This window comes from Trachypithecus francoisi, unplaced genomic scaffold, assembly GCF_009764315.1.
Source record: "Trachypithecus francoisi isolate TF-2019V2 unplaced genomic scaffold, Tfra_2.0 Lachesis_group13, whole genome shotgun sequence".
Classification (NCBI taxonomy): Eukaryota; Metazoa; Chordata; class Mammalia; order Primates; family Cercopithecidae; genus Trachypithecus; species Trachypithecus francoisi.
The window spans coordinates 128,580,740-128,603,016 of NW_022681458.1; the positions used below are offsets into that span (position 1 = coordinate 128,580,740).

General features: G+C 44.3%; 1 protein-coding gene across 6 annotated transcripts in view; it reads right to left on the reverse strand.

The window, feature by feature from the left end:
- The window catches only part of WDR33 (WD repeat domain 33), a 112,815-nt gene extending 91,075 nt beyond the window's left edge, over window positions 1-21,740 (reverse strand). For 4 of the 6 annotated variants that reach the window (XM_033231872.1, XM_033231878.1, XM_033231877.1 and 1 more), the window contains exon 1: window positions 21,565-21,738. The gene's annotated coding sequence lies outside the window, so the exon portion shown is untranslated. Of the gene's footprint in view, window positions 1-21,564 lie in introns of all 6 variants that reach the window. The other 2 variants (XM_033231873.1, XM_033231874.1) reach the window with 2 other exon arrangements.
- Window positions 21,741-22,277: the final 537 nt, after the last annotated feature.

Below are 22,277 nucleotides of genomic sequence, written 5' to 3' on the forward strand. Positions count from 1 at the left end.
TATTTGTAGACCATTTTTAAAAAATAAGTAAATGAAGCCCATCTAGTATTAATCTTGAGTATATTTGACTCAACATCAATTTTAAATGAGAAGTACAACTGCTAAGAGGACAGCTGTCCTTTCACAAGTGCTTAGGAAATGCTTTCACGGCCGCGCGTGGTGGTGGCTCACGCCTGGAATCCCAGCACTTTGGGAGGCTGAGGCAGGCGCATCACCTGAAGTCAGGAGTTCAAGACCAGCCTGAACAACATGGCGAAACCCTGTCTCTACTAAAAATACAAAAAATCAGCTGGGTGTGGTGGCAGGCGCCTGTAATCCCAGCTACTCAGGAGGCTGAGGCAGAAGAATCGCTTGAACCCAGGAAGCGGAGGTTGTTGAGTCGCCAAGATCACTCCAGCCTAGGTGACAGAGCGAGACTCCATCTCAGAAAAAAGAAATACTTTCAAGCTGGGTGAGGTGGCATGCACCCGTAATCCTAGCTACTGGGCGGCTGAGGCAGGAGGATCACTTGAGCCCAGTAGTTCAAGTCCTAAGCAACATAAGACCCTGGTGTCAAAACATAAAAATAAAATACTTTCTATTCCTAAACTGCATGCTACTAACATCTGTAGGTTGATGGTGAACATGGAATCAGTACAAGGGAAGTAAGTTATGAAGCAATCACTTTTTTTTTTTTTTTTTTGAGAGGGAGTCTCACTGTGTTGCCCAGGCTGGGGTGCAATGGTGCAATCTCGCCTCTCGGGTTCAAGCGATTTTCCTGCCTCAGCCTTCTGAGTAGCTGGGACTACAGGCGTGTGCCACCATGCCTGCCTAATTTTTGTATTTTTAGTAGAGACAGGGTTTCACTATATTGGCCAGGATGGTCTCAAACTCCTGCCCTCGTGATCCGCCCACCTCAGCCTCCCAAAGTGCTGGGATTAGAGGCGTGAGCCATCATGCCCTGCCTGAAACAATGACTTTTAATGACGAAGGTCCTAATACCCTGATGGGTCCCAATCTCTAGAACACAGCTACACCTGTCAGGCAGGCAGAATTACATTTTTTTAGTCTATAACAATGGACCAATTAGTTAGATTTGTAGACTTACACACTCCAGTTTAAAGAAAACACAGAGAAAAAAAGTTACCAAACCATAGGATACACAAACATACAAGAAATTCTAGGCCGGGCGCGGTGGCTCAAGCCTGTAATCCCAGCACTTTGGGAGGCCGAGATGGGCGGATCACGAGGTCAGGAGATCGAGACCGTCCTGGCTAACACGGTGAAACCCCATCTCTACTAAAAATACAAAAAAACGAGCCGGGCGAGGTGGCAAGCGCCTGTAGTCCCAGCTACTCAGGAGGCTGAGGCAGGAGAATGGCGTAAACCCGGGAGGCGGAGCTTGCAGTGAGCTGAGATCTGGCCACTGCACTCCAGTCCGGGCGACAGAGCAAGACTCCGCCTCAAAAAAAAAAAAAAAAAAAAGAAATTCTAAAAGCTATCAGCCTAAGCAACATAGCAAAACCTCCTCTCTATATTAAAAAAATACCAAAAAATTAGCCAGGCGTGGTGGCATGTGCCTGTGGCCACAGCTACTCGTGAGGCTGAGATGCGCAGGAGGTCCAGGTTGCAGCAAGCTGAGATGGAGCCACTGCACTCTAGCCTGGGCAACACAGCAAGCCTTTGTCTCAAAAAAAAAAAAAAAAAAAAAAAAAAAGATAACTGTCTTGAAACCTCCAGAAGTTAATGCATGAAGGAGAAAACACGGAGGGGAGAGCTATTCTAGATAAGACTAAAAGATAAAAGCAACCTTGATGGAATCTTGGTTCTTTTTATATACACATACATGTGTATATAAAAAGCCGTGATCACACCACTCTAGTCCAGCCGCTATTAATATTAATTACAATTTGAGTGACTGATATATACGAGGGAGGCACTGAGCTACCCACTTGGTATATACAAATACATTTATATACACATGTATGTGTATATAAGAAAAAAAAAAGTAGCCTAAGATATTTTGAGGCAATTAGGTAAACTTGGTATACAGAATAGATTTACCTAGGTAAATCAGGTAAATAGAACAGGCATTAATATTAGGTGATTATTGGTTTTTTTTTTTTTTTTTGAGACAGTCTTGCTCTGTCACCTAGACCGGAGTGCAGTGGCACCATCATAGCTCACTGCAACCTCGACCTCCTGGGCTCAAGCAATCCTCCCACCTCAGCCTCCTGAGTAGCTGGGACTATACAGCATGTGTCACAACATCTGGCTAATTTTTGTATATTTTTTTAGAGACAGGGTTTCAACATGTTGTCCAGGCTAGTCTCCAGCTCCTGGCCTCAAGGGATCTGCCCAACTCAGTCTCCCAAAATGCTGGGATTACGGGCATAAACCACCACACCCGGCTGTTAATTTTCTCATGTGTGAGAGACAGCACTATTGTGGTTAAGGAAAATCTCTACTGCAGTGGAACACAGTGGCTCCTGCCTATACTCCCAGCACTTTGGGAGACCAAGGTAGGTCCCATCACTTGAGCTCAGGAGTTCAAGTTCAAGCCCAGGCTGAGCAACGAAATGAGACCTTGTCTCTACAAAAAAAAAAAAAAAAAATTCATTTCTTGGGCTCTTTCCCAGCATACATACACACACTCTCTCTCTCATTTCCTCTTTCCTGTTTCAATTTTAGTTTTCTTCATTACATGCTTTTTTATTCCATTTTATTCACCAGTTTTATTCCCACCTTTTATGTACACTATTTTCATGCTCTTTGTATACCACCTTCAGGGAAAACAATCTACATTAATATCTTTGTATTTTTGTCTCCTAAATGACTAGGTTCAGGGAAAAAATTTCAGTACACATTTTGGTTGTTTGAATTTTTAATTAAAAAGCATACTTCTTATATCCTTGGAGCTAACAACAAAAAATAATTTAATCAGAAAAACTGTTTGTTTCCCCAAGATCAAACTATAATCAATCCTCTTTAGTCACAGATTCTATATTTGTGAATTTACCTACTTGCTAAAACTGACCTGTAGCCCCAAAACCAATACTCACAGTGCACTGCTAGTTATCCCACCACACAAAGCACATGAACGTCCATGAATGATCACCATGGCAGGAAAAATTCCCACCTGCTCAGAGCGCACGTCACCACCCCAGGTCAAACAAGGCAGCACTCTATCTTCTTACGGCAGTCCTCATGCTCTAAACAAGTGTCTTTTTCCCACTCTACCAAGTGTTGCGTTTTTCACGTGTTTGTACATTTTGTTGGCAATTTCACGATTTCAACTGGTCCCCCAGGGAGTGCTAAAGTGCTGTCTAGTATTCCCAAGTGCAAGAAGGCTGATGTGCAGTGAGCCGTGATCACACCGCTCTAGTCCAGCCGCTATTAATATTAATTACAATTTGGGCCGGGCGCGGTGGCTCAAGCCTGTAATCCCAGCACTTTGGGAGGCCGAGACGGGCGGATCACAAGGTCGGGAGATCGAGACCATCCTGGCTAACACGGTGAAACCCCGTCTCTACTAAAAAAATACAAAAAACTAGCCGGGCGAGGTAGCGGGCGCCTGTAGTCCCAGCTACTCGGGAGGCTGAGGCAGGAGAATGGCAGGAACCGGGAGGCGGAGCTTGCAGTGAGCTGAGATCCGGCCACTGCACTCCAGCCCGGGCGACAGAGTGAGACTCCGTCTCAAAAAAAAAAAAAAAAAAAAAAAAATAATTACAATTTGAGTGACTGATATATATGAGGAGGCACTGAGCTACCCACTTGGTATATACAAATACATTTATATACACATGTATGTATACGAACACACATTTAAAATCTGCCAAGAAAAGTTCTGTCAATTCCCATGATTATCTGGCAGATTTAAAGGCTAAAAATTGTTACTAGAAGTAAAGCAGAAAAAGGCCCTAGTTGGTAAATCAGTTTTGAACAAAGTTAGATATGACAACTCTTGCAAATCACAAAATAATTAATGTAACCAGTTGATTCCTGATGATTTTCCTATTTTAGACCTTTTAGCTACACAATATAACTGATAAATGTTAGCTCTCTCTCAAAGACATTAAACCAGGCCAGGCACGGTGGCTCATGTCTGCAATCCCAGCACTTTGGGAGACTGAGGCAGGCAGATCATGAAGTCAGAAGTTCGATACCAGCCTGACCAACATGGTGAAACCTCATCTCTACTAAAAATACAAAAATTAGCTGGGTGTGGTGGCACGCGCCTGTAATCCCAGCTACTCAGCAGGCTGAGGCAGGAGAAACACTTGAACCCGGGAGGCGGAGGTTGCAGTCAGTCAAGATTACACCACCGCACTCCACCCTGGGCGACAGAGCGAGACTACATCACCAAAAAAAAGACATTAAACCAAAAAACCCTTCCAAGCTATATTATGAAATGTCTTAGTGGCTTTTTTTGTAAAAGTGGGAACACTAAACTGCTATTCAGGTGACCTGAATTCTGCCACTAACAATGTAACTATGAAATTTAATCTCTCCAGTGTTGTTTGCCTATCTTCAAATTAAAGGGTCTAGATTTGATGATCTCTAGAGGCAAAATAATTTCATACTTTTAAGATTACAGGCCAGGCATGGTGACTCAAGTCTGTAATCCCAACACTTCGGGAGGCTGAGGCAGGTGGGTCACCTGAGCTCAGGAGTTCGAGACCAGTCTGGGCAACACGACAAAACCCTGTCTCTACCAAAAACACAAAAACTTAGCCAGGCATGGTGGTACACAGCTGTGGGTCCCAGCTACTCAGGGGACTGAAGCAGGAGGATTGTTTGAGCCCAGGAAGTCAAGGTTCCAGTAAGCCGAGATCACACCACTGCACTTCAACCTGGTGACAGAGTGAGAACACATCTCAAAAGATTACATAGAGGCCAGGCGCGGTGGCTCAAGCCTGTAATCCCAGCACTTTGGGAGGCCAAGGTGGGCGGATCACGAGGTTAGGAGATCGAGACCATCCTGGCTAACACGGTGAAACCCCGTCTCTACCAAAAAAACAAAAGACTAGCCGGGCGAGGTGGCGGGCGCCTGTAGTCCCAGTTACTCGGGAGGCTGAGGCAGGAGAATGGCGTGAACCCAGGAAGCGGAGCTTTCAGTGAGCTGAGATCCGACCACTGCACTCCAGCCTGGGCGACAGAGTGAAACTCCGTCTCAAAAAAAAAAAAAGATTACATAGAAAGCAGGCAAGAAATTTCCAAAATTCCTTTCTTAAACCTGGCTTAACAAATGAATTTAAAAGCATTTAACAAAATAGGAAAAGACAATCATTTCCAAAGGGACAATCCTAAAGAGCTGGTTGGCCCTAAATATTTCAAATCTGTCAATAGCAAGATAAACTGATAAGCTTAAGCTTTTACAAGCCTCTTGATTTCAGAACTGTGGTTCTCAGGTTCTAGTTCTACTATCTACATTGACCTAAAAGCCTAATCAGTTAACTAGTTCCTCAGTATATTTGGAATTTATGATGCCTTTCAATTACCTTATGACACATACCATCTTAACAGTTTGATATTTCCCTCCAAACAAGTCAGTATGGATTTCAGAAAAACTAGTGGTTATTAGGGATATGATGAACTGAAAGTTAAACAAATATCTTAAAAAGTTGTGGAAAAAAAAATTCACCAATGAAACCTGTCCTTCATTAATTTATACTTGACTCTCCCTTCACTAAGTAAAATTTAATAGTTACTGAAAACTGCTTTTAATAGAGCCAAAACTAAAGCTTATAGTTTTCTTTTTTTTTTTTTTTTTTAAGCCAGTCAAATTTAGCAGTTGGGGGTTGTATATCAACTTTAGTGACACTAATGTTAGTAGGTTCTGATAATCCACTACCATCGGACCAGCCAAAAGCTTGTATCTTTCTAACCACAAGGTCAAACTCACTATAGCTGCTTTCTAATAAAAAAGTCAAACTCATATTCACATTTATACCAATGGACGAGAATCTACATTCTCTAGCGAGAAAAATAAATTGCTTAACTGCCAACTGCATTAAATACAGAGAATACATTCATGACCCTGGGTTAGGTGAAACTGCCTTAGATATGATACCAACGCACAATAAACAAAAGAAAAAGTAGGTAAATTGGACGTAATCAAAATTAGAAACTTCTTTGCTTCAATAACACCATAAAAAAATCAAAACACTGTCTTCCTACACATGACTTGGGAAAAAAAGTTAAAAAAAGGAAAACAAACCCACAAAAAGAGGGGAAATTTCTGCAAATCATGTATCTGATGAGACTTGCATCCAGAATATACAAAGAACTCTTAAAACTCAATCATAACAAGAAGTAACCCAATTTCTTAAATGGGCAAAGAATGTGAATAGTTATTTCTCCAAAGAAGATACACAGGCTGGGCACAGTGGCTCACGCCTGTAATCCCAGCACTTTGGGAGGCCAAGGCAGATGGATCACTTGGGGTCAGGAGTTCAAGACCAGCCTGGCCAACATGGCAAAACCCCGTCTCTACTAAAAACACAAACATTAGCCGGGCATGGTGGCAGGAATCTGTAATCCCAGCTACTCAGGAGGCTGAGGCAGGACAATTGCTTGAACCTGGGAGGCAGAGATTGCAGTGAGATCGCACCACTGCACTCCAGCCTGGGCGACAGAGTGAGACTCTGTTTCAAAAAAAAAAAAAAAAAAGGAAGATATACAAACGACAATAAGCACAGAAAAAGATGTTCAGCCTCGATAGAAACATGCAAAACAAAACCACAATGAGCACCAGGAACAGTGGTTCCAGCTACTCGAATCACCTCCTGCTGGAGTTCAGGCAAGAAGATTGCTTGAGCCCAAGAGTTCAAGGCTGCAGTGCTCTGTGATCGCACCTGAACTCCTGCCTGGACAACAGAGTGAGACCCCATCTCTAAAATATATAAAGAAATGAATACCACAATGAGATAACACTTCACATCCACTGGGATGGCTATGGTCCAAAAGAGGGAAAATAAGAAGTGTTAGTGAGAATGTGGAGAAATAGTAACCCTCATAACAAGTCCGTCTGGATTACAAAAGAATAGTGGTTGTGGCCGGGCGCGGTGGCTCAAGCCTATAATCCCAGTACTTTGGGAGGCCGAGGCGGGCGGATCACGAGGTCAGGAGATCGAGACCATCCTGGCTAACCCGGTGAAACCCCATCTCTACTAAAAAAATACAAAAAACTAGCCGGGCGAGGTGGCGGGTGCCTGTAGTCCCAGCTACTCGGGAGGCTGAGGCAGGAGAATGGCGTGAACCCAGAAGGCGGAGCTTGCAGTGAGCTGAGATCCGGCCACTGCACTCCAGCCCGGGCGACAGAGCGAGACTCCGTCTCAAAAAAATTAATTAATTAATTAATTAAAATAGTGGTTGTTAGGCATAAAATAAACTGAAGGTTAGGTGGGAAAAAGTCAAGAACTTCCTCAAATGTTAAATGTCGAAATACCACATGACCCAGCAATTCTACTCCTAGGTAAATCCCCAAGGGAACTGAAAGCATTATGTCCACACAAATATTTGTACGCTAATGTTTACAGCAGTGTTATTCATAATAATCAAAAAGTAAAAACAATCCTAATGTCCATCAACTGAGATGGGAATCATAAAAATTACAGCTTCTGATCCCAAATCACCATCAACACTTGACAAAAACAATCTTTTTCCTTAAAAACAAGAAGCAAGGCTGGGCGCAGTGGCTCACGCCTGCAATCCCAGCACTTTCGGAGGCCGAGGCAGGCGGATCATGAGGTAAGGAAATGGAGACCATCCTGGCTAACATGGTGAAACCCCGTCTTCACTAAAAAAATTCAAAAACATCAGCCAGGCATGGTAGAGGGCGCCTGTAGTCCCAGCTACTCAGGAGGAGAATGGCATGAACCCAGGAGGAGGAGCTTGCAGTGAGCCCAGATCGCAACACTGCACTCCAGCCTGGGCAACAGAGTGAGACTCCCATCTCAAAAAAAAAAAAAAAAAAAAAAAAAAACAAGCAGCAAAAAAATTCCAATGTTATGAAGGAATTGTAGAGGGAAAAAAAACAAAAAAATAATAACAAAACCATATAAAACCACAGACCTTACAAAGCCTATTTCTGTAAACTGTACTTGGCCCTGAGTTTTGTTTAAATCTATTTCTGTATATGAAACTGAAACTTTGTTAAAGCTATTTAAGACAGAAATCTCCTTCCTCTTACAAAAAATAATTGTGTACACAGTATTTCCACAATGAACTGGTTAAAGCTCTTTACTGAAACTTTTAATAGTCTAACTTCTGAAACTCAATGATAGCTATAGTGATGGAATATTACTATTATTGGGTTGTAAAACTTTAGGATGGGCATGGTGGCTCATTGTAATCTCAGCACTTCGGGAGGCCAAGGTGGGAAGACTGAGCCCAGGAGTTTGAGACCAGCCAGGACAGACAACATAGTGAGACCCTGTCTCTAGGAAAATAAAAATAAAAAAGAAAAGAAAAGAAAAACAAATTAGCCAGGCATGGTAACACACACCTGTTGTCCCAGCTGCTCGGGAGGCTAAGGCAGGAGGATTGCTTGAGCCCGGGAGGTTGAGGCACAATGAGCTATGATTATACCACTGTACTCCAGCAGAGGTGACAGAGGGAAACCTTGTCTCAAAGGGAAAAAAAAAACACACACACAGAAAATAATAACTGTTGGTGAGAATATGAAGAAACTGGAACCATTGTGTACTGACTCTAAAATGGTACAATGAGGTTGGGCACAGTGGCTCACACCTGTAATCCTAGCACTTTGGGACGCCATGGTGGGAGGATCACTTTGAGGCGAAGACCAGCCTGAGCAACACAGTGAGACCCTGTCTCTAAAAAACAAACAAAAAACACACAAATAACAACAACAACAACAAAAAACAGTACAATCACGATGAAAAACAGTATAGAGGTTCTTCAAAAATGTTAAAAACAGAATTACATTATGAGCCAGGTGCAGCAGTCCACACCTATAACCTCAGCACATTGTGGGGCTGAGGCATGTGGATCACTTGAGGTCAGGAGTTCAAGACCAGCCTAGCCAACATGGTGAAATCCCATCTCTACTAAAAATACAAAAAATTAGCCAGGTGTGGTGGTGCACACCAGTAGTGCCAGCTACTTGGGAGGCTGAGGCAGGATAATTGCTTGAACCCAGGAGGCGGAAGCTGCAGTGAGCTGAGATCGTGCCACTGCACTCCTGCCTGGGTGACAAAGCGAGACTCAATCTCAAAAAAAAAATGGTTAAGGCTGGCCAGGCACGGTGGCTCACACCTGTAATCCCAGCACTTTGGGAGGCTGAGGCGGGTGGATCACCTAAGGTCATGAGTTCAAGACCAGCCTGGCCAACATATTGTGAAACCCTGTCTCTAATAAAAAATTACAAAAATTATCTGAGCATGGTGGCAAACGCCTGTAGTCCCAGCTACTTGGGAAGCTGAGGCAGGAGAATCGCCTGAACCCAGGAGGTGGAGGTTGCAGTGCACCAAGATCCCACCATTGCATGCCAGCCTGGGCGAGAGCAAGACTCTGTCTCAAAAAAAAAAAAAAAAGGTTAAGGCCAGGCACGGTGGCCCCTGCCTGTAATCCCAGCACTTTGGGAGGCACAGGCAGGCAGATCACTTGAGGTCAGGAATTCAAGACCACCCTGGCCAACATGGTGAAACCCTATCTCTACTAAAAATACAAAAATTAGCCAGGTGTGGTAGCATGCACCTGTAGTCCCAGCTACTCAAGAGGCTGAGGCAGGAGAATCGCCTGAACCAGGAGTGAGCTGAGATCACACCACTGCACTCCAGCCTGGAGGAGAGAGCAAGACTCCAACTCAAGAAAAAAAAAAAAAAAGTAACATTTTGCTTGTATTTATCACAATTTATATATTAAAAAAACAAGTGTCACAAGCATATACAGCATGCCAACTTTCTTCTAAGAATGTGAAAATAAGAATACACGCAGTAAAAACAGGAGTGAACTCCAGAGCTCAGAGACAGAAGTAAGACTTAACTACTTTTTCTTCAGCTTCTGTCTCCCGGGTGCAAGCAATTCTCCTGCCTCATCCTTCAGAGTAACTGGGATTACAGGCATACGCCACCATGCCTGGCTAATTTTTGTATTTTTAGTAGAGCTGGGGTTTCACCATGTTGGCCAGGCTGGTCTCGAACTCCTGCCCCAGGTGATCTGCCCCCCTCGGCTTCCCAAAGTGCTGGGATTACAGATGTGAGCCATCATGCCCAGCTAGTACTTTTTCAACATAGTATTTAATTTTATTTCTTCTGGGTTACAGGTGCCAAAAAAATTTTTTTCAGTAAATTTTAAACCATGTAAATAACATATTAAAAAAACTAAATTATGGCTGGGTGCAGTGGCTCATGCCTTGTAATCCTAGCATTTTGGGAGGCTGAGGAGGGAGGATCCGATGACCCCAGGAGATCGAGCCCAGACTGGGCAACATGGCAAAACCCAGACTACATCAAAAAAATACAAAAAATTAGCCAGGCATGGTGGTGCGCACTTGTAGTTCCAGCTACTTGGGAGGCTGAGTTAAGAGGATCACTTAAACTTGGGAGGTTGAGGCTACAGGGAGCCAAAACTGCAAGCACTACACTCCAGCCTGGGTAAGAGATTGAGATCTTGTCTCAAAAACAAACAAACAAAAAAACTAAAGAGGAAGAAAAAGCAAACCCTAATAATGAATACAAACAAAAACTGTTAAATTTGATAATCAAAATAAACAAATTCAACAAACGAGCAGAAAAATGTTATTTCAAGTAACTTTTGAACAAAGTTCATCTTTAATGCAGTATACTCTAAGGAAAAAAAGGACTGAAAAAAATGCACTTGGTAGGGTTATTGCTAGCAAAATACTGGCATTATAAATCTGAATCTGTTTTCTGTGCAGGAAATGCCAATAATGTTAATTTGGATTAGGAATTTAAAATACCAGTGTAGGTCAGGCACAGTGGCTCACATCTGTAATCCCAACACTTTGAGAGGCCAAAGTGAGTGGATCACTTAAGGCCAGGAGTTCGAGACCAGCCTTGCCAACATGGTAAAACCCCATCTCTACTAAAAATACAAAAATTAGCCAGACGCCTGTAATCCTAGCTGCTCGGGAGGCTGAGGCACAAGAATTGCTTAAACCCAGGAGGCAGAGGTTGCAATGAGCCGAGATTGCACAACTGCACTCCGGCCTGGTTGACAGAGGGAGACTGTCTGAAAAAATAAATAAAATAAAATACCAATGTAAGCTGATGATTTTTAAAATCATGTTTTCTAGCTCTGTCCACTGAAAAGGACCTACAAGCAAATGCATACACCACCAAGCATCCAAATCCTTGTTTATAAATATTTTCTACCAAAAGAAGTGGGGTTCCTTGGAGAAATGGGAAGATACAAAAGAAAAAGACAAGAAGAATTTGGGTTATTGTTTTGCCAAAAAAGCAAAGGAGCCCTCAAATTCACTGGGGTTAGTCCCAGGAGCTTGGGAGACTGAACTGGGAGAATCACTTAAGCCTAGGAGCTCCAGGCTGCAGGCAGCTATGATCTTGTCACTGCACTCCAGCTCAGGGAATCAAGTGAGACCCTGTCTCAAAACAAAAAACAAAAAAAAAAAGACCAAAGGCAACAAGGGCCAAAAACCTGGTCCCGCTTAAAGACTAAAGAAATAAGAAATATCTAGATTGGATACCAGATTAGAGAAAGAAATATTCTGTGAGATGTTACTGAGACAACTAGAGAAATTTGAGTATGAATTTTTGATACTATATAAATGTTCAATGTCCAGAATTAGTTAATATTGTGAGTATTTAATAAATTTGTTCTTGGGGTGGAAGTGCATATCCGTGAATAACACTAAATGGCTCAGAAAATAATACATGAGGGGCTGGGAGGCAGGGAGGGAGGGAGTAATAAAGCAAATGTGACAAAATATCAAAAATGGGTGAATCAGAATTAAAAGTACATAGGAGTTCTTTGAACTATTCTTCCAACTCTTTTGTTAGTTCATATTTATTTCAAAATATAAACGTTTAAACACGAAAGGGGGAAAGCAGAAACTCTTTATTACAGAAAACAGTTAATGAATGTAAACAAATAACAAAATTGGAAACCCCCAATAAATGACTCAGCTAATAATCATCAATCATTAGGTGAAAAATATTTTGAGAAGTGAGGTACTCCCATGATGCTAAAGTTACCGCCCCACAGATCAAGTATAACTGCAAGGGGAAAAATATACCTCTTTGATGAAGAAATCCAATGGACACATTAATCAAGTAAATTTGGCATTGTAAATGAGGCAAGCTAACATCTGGCAGTCTCCACCACCTTATTGAGTGATCATAGCTAAAAGTATATCCTCACAATATAAATCACATATCATCACCTGTGAAGTTTTTTTTTTTTTTTTTTGAGACAGGGTTCTCTTGTCACCTAGGCTGGAGTACAGCAGCAGGATGTCGGCTCACTGCAACCTCCACCTCTCTGGCTCAAGCGATCCTGTCTCAGCCTCCCAAGTAGCTGGGACTACAGGCGAAGGCCACCAAACCTGGCATATTTTTCTTTTTTCTTTTTTTTAAAGTAGAGACGCTGGGTGCGGTGGCTCACACCTGTAATCCCAGCACTTTGGGAGGCCGAGGAGGGCAGATCATGAGGTCAGGAGATCGAGACCATCCTGGCTAACATAGTGAAACCCCGTCTCTACTAAAAGTACAAAAAATTAGCCGGGCGTGGTGGCAGACGCCTGTAGTGCCAGCTACTCGGGAGGCTGAGGCAGGAGAATGGTGTGAACCTGGGAGGCAGAGCTTGCAGTGAGCTAAGATTGGGCCACTGCACTCCAGCCTGGGTGACAGGCGAGACTCCGTCTCAGAAATAAATAAATAAATGAATAAATAAATTAATTAATTAATTAAATTAAAGTACAGGCCGGGCACAGTGGCTCAAGCCTGTAATCCCAGCACTTTGGGAGGCCGAGACGGGCGGATCACGAGGTCAGGAGATCGAGACCATCCTGGCTAACATGGTGAAACCCCGTCTCTACTAAAAATACAAAAAACTAGCCGGGCGAGGTGGCGGGCGCCTGTAGTCCCGGCTACTCGGGAGGCTGAGGCAGGAGAATGGCGTGAACCCGGGAGGCGGAGCTTGCAGTGAGCCGAGATTGCACCACTGCACTCCAGTCTGGGCGACAGAGCGAGACTCTGCCTCAAAAAAAAAAAAAAAAAAAAAATTAAAGTACAGACAGGGTTTTGCCAAATTGTCCAGGCTGGTCTTGAACTCCCGGCTCTAGCACTCCATCTGCCTCAGCCTCTCAAAGTGCTGGGATTACAGGTGTGAGCCACCGCACCTGGCCTCTATGAAGTATTTTTGCCAAAAATATTTGACCCAAATTTAGTCAAACCTCTCTAGATCTAACTTCCAGTTTACAGGAAATAAAAGGAATAAAGAAACAATAAGAATTGAGAAACAAAATACATGACATTTTAAGCATACAATAAGAAATTTCAAAATATGGAACATGCTTTAAAAAGATGAGGCTAGCCGTTTGTGGTGACAGTCAGGAAGGGGCAGCAGGTGCCAGGTCCGGCTTCAAAGGTGGCAAGAAGAACCCCTTGAAACTGCCCAAAAAGCAGGCCAAGGAGATGAATAAGGCTTTCAAGCAGAAACAAGAAAAGGAACAGAAGAAACACAAGGAGCTAAAAGCGAAAGCCTCCAGGGAGGGGCTCCGGTCACAGGTGGAATTTAAAAATCGGGCAGAAAGTAAGCTATGCCTTGTGCCTGAAGTGATGGTGACCCTTGATTTCATTCGTATTTAAACATCTGTATTCCCTGCCATATCATCTTTTGCCACCTATAGCTGGAATGAAGTGTCGTCTTGAAGCTATTGCACATTTAAGAATAAACTTGTTTAAAAAAAAAAAAGGCAAGTGTGTTGACTCACACCTGTAATCCTAGCACTTTGGGAGGCCAAGGCGGGCAGATTGCTTGAGCTGGGAGGTTGAGGCTGCTGTGAGCCGTGATTGTGTCACTGCATTCCAACCTGGATGACAGGGTTAAGACCCTGTCTCAAATAAAATTTTAAAATTTTAAATAAAAAATATGAATAAATTAAAATGCTTACAGTGGTTCATCATCTCTTTAGTTGTTTTTTTGTTTTGTTTTGTTTGTTTGTTTGTTTTTTAAGACAGTCTCACTCTGTTGCCCAGGCTGCAGTGCAGTGGCGCAATTTCAGCTCACTGCAACCTTCACCTCCTGGGTTCACGCTATTCTCACGCCTCAGTCTCCTGAGTAGCTGGGACTACAGGCATGCGCAACCACACCCGGCTAATTTTTGTATTTTTAGTAGAGACGAGGTTTCACAATGTCGTCAAACTCCTGACCTCAGGTGATCTGCCTGCCTCAGCCTCCCAAGTGCTGGGATTACAGGCGTGAGCCACTGCGCCAGGTCTCTAGTTGTTTTCACTCAGCCATTCCTACCTCAGCTGTGAATTTAAAGTAAAACCAGCCCAGAATCTTGCCAGAGACTGCCCTTTGGTCTTTGTTCTACCCTAAACTCTGTATAACCTAGAATTAAATCAACTCTTCAACAATTGTGGGACAGAGCAAAAAAAAAAATATATATATATATATAATTACACCAACTCATTTGGGAGAAAAAAAAATATATGATCCTAAAGATTTCATGCTAATTGCCTTAGGTATGATAACGATTTTACATGTTTTTAGCTGGAGACTGGCTTGAAATAAAAATGTAGAAAAGTGCAGGAAAAAGCATTATTTCAAAGAGATGCATCCTGAGATATTAAGGGGAGAAGCAGTATATCTGCAATTTAATTTCAAATCATTCAAGAAAGGGAGGATACAGAGTTAAAGCAAAATGGCTAAATGTTGGTTAACAGTCGAATCCAAACAGAAGGCATATGGTGTTCACTGTATTATTCTTTCACCTTTTCTGCATGTTTGAAATTTTTTTTTTCGAGACGGCGCTTCACTCTTGTTGCCCAGGCTGGAGTGCAATGCGCAATCTCAGCTCACCGCAACCTGGGCCTCCAGGGTTGAAGCAATTCTCTTGCCTCAGCCTCCCAAGTAGCTGGGATTACAGGCATGTGCCACCACTCCCGGCTAACTTTTTTTGTATTTAGTAGGGATAGGGTTTCACCATGTTGGCCAGGCTGGTCTTGGACTCCTGACTTCAGGTGATCCACCTGCCTCGGCCTCCCAAAGTGCTGGGATTACAGATGTAAGCCAACGCACCCAGCTTGAAATTTCTTAAAAGTTGCAAAAAAGTTACCAGAATATTCCATATACCAAAAGAGGAAAATTGCTCCTCAACCTACTCAGTTGAGGAGCAAACAGAGTAGAGAGCAGGTGCCTGTAACAACAAACTGCCTAAAGCAGTTTTGCACATATCATCCCACTCAAGGATCTGCTAAAAATGGTAAGGCATAGAGGCAGTACTAATGGGACACGAAGTAACAGAAGGCAGTCACACAGACACTAGACTAACTAAACAAGTTATGAATAAATGAGAGTCACTGAATACCTCATTAATTGGATTTAGCTGGATTTTGAGGAGTGAACAGAATAGGAATAGTGTGAAAGGAAGAATACAATCCAGGCGAAGAGTTAATAAGCAACAGCCAAAGATCAGTAATAAACCAACTTTGTGTTGAAATATGGATTCCAGTAGAGTCATGAGTGGAATTTTTGTAGAAAATTCATTCTTCAATTTGTATAATGCCTAGGTTTTAGGAATACAAAAATATAATGTACTATAGTATGTCTTCAACGTGCTCACAAAGAGCTGGCGGCAGTGGCTCATTACTATTATCCCGAGACTTTGAAAGCCTGAAGCAGGAGGATTGCTTGAGTCCAGGAATTAAGAGGCTGCAGTGAGCTGTGATCAAGCCACTGTATGCCAGCCTGGGTGACAAAGTGAGACCCTGTCTCAGAAAACAAACTAAAAACCAAAGTGCTCACAAAGTAGTGGAGAAGGTACAGTCAAAATACATTAAAGATATACACAAAATGCTTTAATAACAGAGAAAGGAGTGATTAATTTATCAGAGGAAAGAGATTGTCAGTAAATTTCAACAAAGATAGTTGAGTTAATGTTAAAAACTGAAAATGGGCCGGGTGCGGTGGCTCAAGCCTGTAATCCCAGCACTTTGGGAGGCCTAGACGGGCGGATCACGAGGTCAGGAGATTGAGACCATCCTGGCTAACACGGTGAAACCCCGTCTCTACTAAAAAAATACAAAAAACTAGCCTGGCGAGGTGGCGGGCGCCTGTAGTCCCAGCTACTCCGGAGGCTGAGGCAGGAGAATGGCGTGAACCCGGGAGGCGGAGCTTGCAGTGAGCTGAGATCCGGCCACTGCACTCCAGCCTGGGCGGCAGAGCAAGACTCCGTCTCAAAAAAAAAAAAAAACAAAAAAAAAACTGAAAATGATGTCGCCAATTAAATTCATCACAGAAAGAAAAAAATGTTAATATTTAAGGAATGCCTACTATATATGAGGCACTTTTTTACCTTTAGGTTTTATAGTTTACATTCTTATACAAAGAAACTGAAGCTTAAAGAGTTTAATTGGCCGGGCACGGTGGCTCCAGCCTGTAATCCCAGCACTTTGGGAGGCCAAGACGGGCGGATCACGAGGTCAGGAGATCGAGACCATCCTGGCTAACACGGTGAAACCCCGTCTCTACTAAAAAACACAAAAAAACTAGCTGAGCGTGGTGGCGGGCGCCTGTAGTCCCAGCTACTCGGGAGGCTGAGGCAGGAGAGTGGCGGGAACCCGGGAGGCGGAGCTTGCAGTGAGCCGAGATCCGGCCACTGCACTCCAGTCTGGGCGACAGAGCGAGACTCTGTCTCAAAGAAAAAAAAAAAAGAGTTTAATTAACTGACCCAGTATAAAAAAGGTAGTTAATGGTGAGCCTGGCATTCAAATCTAGGGCCTTTTGCTGCTGAAACCCATGCATGCCCTTTCCAATACTACCTAGCTGTGGAGATTTATAAGCACACAAATCATGACTATAAGGTACAGCACAACTTTAGAAAGTCAGTCATTATCAGAAAATTAGTAAAATGTTTAAGGGCCAGGCAGGATGAGAGTAGCACTGCTCAGATTTTCCAATATGCTGAAGAGCTTCAGTCTCTACGACTAATGTAAATGGTTTGAAATGGAGAGATAAATGTTATCAAAGAAAAATCATTTTCAGCAGAGCTCAGTGGCTCACTCCTGTAATCTCAGCACTTTGGGAGGCCCAGGCAGGTGGATCACTTGAGGTCAGGAGTTTGAGACCAAAGCCGGGCGCGGTGGCTCAAGCCTGTAATCCCAGCACTTTGGGAGGCTTAGATGGGCGGATCACGAGGTCAGGAGATCGAGACCATCCTGGCTAACACTGTGAAACCCCGTCTCTACTAAAAAATACAAAAAACTAGCCGGGCGAGGTGGCGGGCGCCTGTAGTCCCAGCTACTCGGGAGGCTGAGGCAGGAGAATGGCGTAAACCCAGGAGGCGGAGCTTGCAGTGAGCTGAGATCTGGCCACTGCACTCCAGCCTGGGTGACAGAGCGAGACTCCGTCTCAAAAAAAAAAAAAGGAGTTTGAGACCAGCCTGGCCAACATGGTGAAACTCCGTCTCTACCAAAAAATACAAAAATTGGCCAGGTGTGGTGGCTCATGCCTGTAATCCCAGCACTCTGGGAGGCCAAGGAGGGCGGATCACGAGGTCCAGAGATCGAGACCATTCAGGCCAACATGGTGAGACCCCGTCTCTACTAAAAATACAAAAAATTAGCTGGGCATGGTGGTCCGCACCTGTAGTCCCAGCTATTCGGGAGGCTAAGGCAGGAGAATCGCTTGAACCTGGGAGACAGAGGTTGCAGTGAGCTGAGATCACACCACTGCACTCCAACCTGGCGAAAGAGTGAGACTCTGTCACGGAAAAAATATATATATATATTAGCCAGGCGTGGTAGTGCATGCCTGTAGTCCCAGTTACTCAGGAGGCTGAGGCAGGAGAATCCCTTGAAGCAGGTTGCTGTGAGGCAAGATCGCACCACTGCACCCAGCCTGGACGATGGAGCGACTCAGTGGAAAGAAAGAAAGGAAAGAAAGAAAAGAAAGGAAAGAAAGAAAGAAGGAAAGAGAAAGAAAGAAAGTAAGAAAGGAAGGGAGGGAGGGAGGAAAAGAAAGAAAGAAAGAAAAGAAAAGAAAAGAAAAGAAAAAAAGAAGGAAAGAAAGAAAGAAAAAAAGAAAAGAAAAAAGAAAAAAGAGAGAGAAAGGGAAAGGAAAGGAAGGAAGAGAAAAGAAAGAGAAAGGAAAGAGAGAGAGAAAGAAAGAAAGAAAAAATCATTTTCACACAGAAAAGCTTTGAACCTAAATCACTGCTAGAGACAAAATATTTTTTTTTTTTTTTGAGACGGAGTCTCGCTCTGTCGCCCAGGTTGGAGTGCAGTGGCCGGATCTCAGCTCACTGCAAGCTCCGCCTCCCGGGTTTACGCCATTCTCCTGCCTCAGCCTCCCTAGTAGCTGGGACTACAGGCGCCCGCCATCTCGCCCGGCTAATTTTTTGTATATTTTAGTAGAGACGGGGTTTCACTGTGCTAGCCAGGATGGTCTCGATCTCCTGACCTCGTGATCCGCCCGTCTCGGCCTCCCAAAGTGCTGGGATTACAGGCTTGAGCCACCGCGCCCGGCCAGACAAAATATTTTTAAGTATTTAAACTATGGTCAGTTGGTCGAGCGTAATGGCTCACTCCTGTAGTCCCAACACTTTGGTAGGCAGAGGCGGGCAGATCACTTGAGCCCAGAAGCTCTGGCTCGAGACTAGTCCCTACAAAACAATATAGATAAGGGGGGCATGTTGGCCATGCCTGGTAGTCCCAGCCGCTAGGAGGCTGAGGTGTGAGAATTGCTTGAGCTAGGGAAGTCGGGATGTCAGCGAGCCGAGGTCGCGTCATAGCTCTCCAGCAAGAGTGATGGAGCTAGACCTTCCTCAAAAGCAAAACAAACACACACAAAAACCGAGGGTCAGGCAGCTAGCTTGTCACACATTGTAGCTTGTCACACACTGTAGCAACAGAGAAACTTTCATCATCCCAACAAAACAGTTAACATCTCTTACCAAGTTTCAACAGAAATAAAATTTTTGGAATAATGTACAGAAACCTAGTACAATCTGGAATCCATGCTTAACTTACCAGTTTGTGACAATTAAACATACTTTGATAATTTACAGGCTCCAACTAAATACTTTACCTAGAAACACTTGTAAAATTCCAAACTTGTTGCTAAACAACCACAAAAGAATTACAGAAACACGGCCGGGCGCGGTGGCTCACGCCTGTAATCCCACCACTTTGGGAGGCCGAGGCTGGCGGATCACGATGTCAGGAGATCGAGACCATCCTGGCTAACACGGTGAAACCCCGTCTCTACTAAAAATACAAACAATTAGCCGGGCGCGGTGGCGGGCGCCTATAGTCCCAGTTACTCGGTAGGCTGAGGCAGGAGAATGGCGTGAACCCGGGAGGTGGAGCTTGCAGTGAGCTGAGATCGCGCCACCGCACTCTAGCCTCGGCAAAAGAGCGAGACTCTTGTCTCAAAAAAAAAAAAATTACACAAACACATTTATAATTGAAAAATTTTCACCAATATCTTCGTCGTAATCATAAAGCTTTACTGTAACCTTACTATCCCATTCTGAAACATGCAGCAGTTCCTTCAGCCATAATCAAATAATATTCCCCCCGCAAAGTAATGGCAAAAGTATATGAACTTATTACTTAGCAAAGAGAGCTCTGAATAAATACCTTAAGTGCTTAGTAAAAATATAATCAAAGCTTTACGTCAACATAAAACCGTGATGGCAAAATCTGTTTAGTATTTTTCCCCAACCAAAGAAAATTATCCAAGTTAACCCATCAGCTTCACAGATAAAGATTTTTGTCTAAAGCATTGTAATATATATAAGCCAAATTCTGTTTTTTTTTTTTTTTTTTTTTGAGACCGAGTCTTCCTCTGTCGCCCAGGCTGGAGTGCAATGGCATGATCTTGGCTCACTGTAACCTCTGCCTCCTGGGTTCCAGCGATTCTCTTGCCTCAGCCTCCCGAGTAGTCGGGATTACAGGCGCCCACCACCACGCCCGGCTAATTTTTGTATTTTTAGTAGAGACGGGGTTCCGCCATGTTGGTCAGGCTGGTCTCGAACTCCTGACCTCAGGTGATCTGCCCACCTTGGTCTCCCAAAGTGCTGGGATTACAGGCGTGAGCCACTGCGCCCGGTCATAAGCCAACTTTCTACCAAATTCTTCCCAGGAGTACAGGAAAGACAAGTTAAAATTTCTCCCCAAGTTTCAAGAAGATCGTCTAAATACGGAACTTCAAGTCTCAGCAAAAACTCAAATCTATACAATATTTTATCTTCTTCCGGTCAAGGAGACAAAAAATGCAAAAGTATCTTACAGTAATAAAAAATGGGTCAAATGCAATTAAGGCGAGGAAAAGAAAAATGCCACAAGAGGTACAAGTAGCATAACTGTCACTAAAAGGTTTGAATTAAGTAGGTTTACCACTGCACCACGTTCACAGGCTATATATGTACATATATACACACACATACATATACACATATATATGTATATATAGCGTGCATCAGCTCTCCAGAGTGTACTTAAAAAGTAAACTCTACGCTCCCCAGAGGTGTTCCTTTCAGTGCAGGATTTTTGTTCATATTCTAATGTCTTCCAAAGTTCCTGAACAGTCAACTTAAGGTCATGTGTGTAGAAACTACTTTAAACATTCTTGACAGGCTTTCTACGAGTAGCCCGTATTTTTCTGATTTGATTTAAATAGATCCAATTACGGAATTCCCTACCGACCTGCCGCCGCTGCCGCCGCCTCCTCCTCCTTACTCCGGAAGGGGCCACTAATCCCAAGGGTTACAACCAAGTACAAACATTCATTGTCATTTCTTTTAAGAAGGCATGCTAAGATCCTCACTACTTAGTTGCCAGAAGAAACTTAAAATTGGAAACAAGGATCTAGCACAAACCAAATAGAAATACAACTATTCCAAAAAAGCAGGGCTTTGCCTGTCAAGCTGTAGCCTCATCCTTATTATAAACACCGATTTCAAGCCACGATAACATCACGGCTAAGCCTTCAGCTGTTTCGCAGATTTCACGTTAACTTCCCAGGACCCTTTCAACCAACCACTTCAATTCGGCCCACCTCCTTCCACTCCCGCCCCAAACCTCAGTTAAAATGCATTTCCCTCCAAACTTCACGTCTTAACCGTGGCCTGACTTACGTCTTCTCGTCGCCACCGCTTCCAGTCAGGGCCTTAGTTGTACCATGCCCGCTTTTCCCAGTTGGCCTCCAGCCTCCAGCCTCCAGCCCCCTCCCATGAGGCTCAAACCTGCCTCGACGAGCCGCCCCGAGGTCGATCCTCCCAGTTCCTCCAACCTTTGCCCAGGCGCCCGTCCAGGCCCCCAAAGCACGCAACGGCCGAGCCTGAAAATGGCGGAGAGTGCCGCTGCCTGCTGCAGGCGAGCAGTCCCGTGTCGCCGCCGCACTCACCGTCTGGCTTTGAGCAGAGCTCCTAAAGGCCAGCGAAGCGTTCGTCTTCAGAGCCGGGAATGTCTCTCCTGTTTGGTCTCCCCACTCCGATCCTCTCAATCCCGCTCCTCCAAAGGAGCAGCCGCCATCTTCCCCTGTGAGCCACCGAACGCACGCTCTGGGGTCATCACGCACTGGCGGACGGCGCTACGTCACGAGCGCCTGGGCCGCGGACCTCCGTAAGGCTCGATCTGCGCATGTGCTTAGGTGAGGGGCCGGGCCGCGAGACTGCGGAGCGTGTCCTTTGTTCTGGAGCAAGGAAGGCTGCGCTGCCTCCTGGATGGAGGAAGCGACTGCGTTTCGCAGTGCTGACTTTTTTTGCAGTGTGACCTAACCTGGATGCTCTGAAAAACACCCCGTTTTCCAGTATGTGAAAGAGTATATTTGTACGGGGCCGGTGCGGCAGAGATAGTGGGTCGTTGGACCGAGCCCACCGAGAGTGGATCTGTGGGAAGCCACCGTGGGACCTTGCTGAGTCTGTTCACTCGTACAGCTGGTGGCAGCCCTGGCAGATCCCGGCACACAGTGAGGCTCCACGCCTTATCCGAGCCAGTTGTGCCTCTAGATTACGCCTCGCTTAAAGTCGAGCGACCAAGATAGAAAAACAGCCCCACGGTGCAACCACTTTGGAAAAACGCTGCAGTTTCTGCTAAAGCTAAGTGTACGCTTACCTT